This window comes from Triticum urartu, chromosome 2, assembly GCF_003073215.2.
Source record: "Triticum urartu cultivar G1812 chromosome 2, Tu2.1, whole genome shotgun sequence".
Classification (NCBI taxonomy): domain Eukaryota; kingdom Viridiplantae; phylum Streptophyta; class Magnoliopsida; order Poales; family Poaceae; genus Triticum; species Triticum urartu.
In genome coordinates, this window is record NC_053023.1 from 676,031,896 (window position 1) to 676,033,595 (window position 1,700).

Here is a 1,700-nt window from a genome sequence, read left to right on the forward strand (position 1 = left end):
GTCTAACGCCGTCTGCCGGCTGTCGGGACGGCCTGGAGTGCCACGTAGGCGAAAAACGGGCCCCAGCTGTCATAAGCTCACTTAACACGGCCCGATCCGCCGATCAGTGGTTTTTGCAAAAGAATTACGCTAGACGTGGTGCTGTCTGCAACGAATCTGTATCCTAGTGATTTTCGCAAACCTAGCCCTCAAAGTGGTGGTTTTATGCAATTTACTCGAGTAAAAGATGACATTTACTCATTCATTAAAGAACACCACCACAAACATAAGCTCACCAAGTAATACTTGAAACTATATCGATGTTCACTTCGCAATTAACCATACATTTTGCACACAGAGCACACACTGTACAGTGTTTTTTTTAAAACATGTACTCCCCCTATACATCATCTACATCCCATCAATGTACTCCCTCCGTAAAGAAATATAAAAGTGTTTAGATCACTAAAATAATGATTTAAACGCTCTTATATTTGTTTACAGAGGGAGTAGTATTTTGTGCTGTTGAGTTGGTTCTGCCCGCACCCACGCAACAGCATCTTTAATCTGAGCGTCCAAAATGTCCCAAGACCAGTCACCAGATTCCAGGTCTTCATCTTCACATTGCAAACTTACTACCCTTTCTGGAGGATTAGTTGCGAGCTTGTTGTTGTCGCGTGGTATCTCTTTTGGCCTTACAAGATATTTGGAGAAGACGGTTGGAAGTAGGGGCACATTAGAAAAGAAGTTATTGTGAGCTTCCACATTGCAGTCAGCATGGTATGGCTGTCGATTGATATATTTAGAACATGACCGCAGATATGCATAGTTCATGTCAACCATGATCATCCACGGCTGTCCAGAAAGCTGCGCCTCGTCCCTCAACAGGCAGCATAGGGCATCCGGATCCTCGGCGCAGATGACTGGGAACTCGGGAAGACACCGACCTATGCCCAGATCTTGGTAACCACGTTGCGCCCAGAGACAATCCAGGTTGATCACGCGATGTATCTTCCACTCAAACTTGGAGCTACCATCCCTCATGTTCAAAGTCCATATGGTGATCTTCTGGGGAGGCGGCTGCTGCTGCTGCCCTTGGCTTCTCTCAAGACGTCGACACGAGCCGTCGTAGTCATTGTCAATGTGGACGAAGCGCATCACGCCTTGGAGGACAGACACACTTCGGTATCTCGACGCTAAGCACCTTGAGAGCTGTACCAACTTGGAATACTCTGCTGCTCCGGGGAAACGCACGAACTGAAGCACCGGCCGGGGACTCTAGGTTGGAGAAGTCACACAGCAGGGCGCCGCTCAAGTAGTCGACCCAGCAGAGGAACCGGCGGTTGAACGCGAGCACGTAGTCGGTTTGACCAGAGGATCTCGTCTTGCGGCTCGAGGAAGCACTCCCACTTTTCAGTCTTGGAGTCGAAGACGCGGAGTTCGGCAAGCATGAAATAATTTTCGGAGGCCTCTTTCTTTTTCGGGTGGACCTCGAGGTTGGAAACGACGTAGCGGCCGTCGGCGAGCCGCAGGATGCCTGTGGCGGAGTTCGACTTCATCAACGGCCGTTCCCTGGGGCCAGTGTACAGAGGCAGCCGCTGCACCGAGGGGGAAGGTCGGCCCTGAGGGGGGGCAAACGGGGCGGCCGCCCCGGGCCCCCGAAAGTCAGGGGCCCCTCGCAGGTATGTGTACGCAGGGTACAATACAGGTATATACCTCGA

The 1,700-nt window shown here is 51.1% G+C and overlaps 1 pseudogene; it reads right to left on the reverse strand.

The window, feature by feature from the left end:
- Positions 1-477: 477 nt before the first annotated feature.
- On the reverse strand, positions 478-1,430 carry LOC125537818 (annotated as a pseudogene).
- Positions 1,431-1,700: the final 270 nt, after the last annotated feature.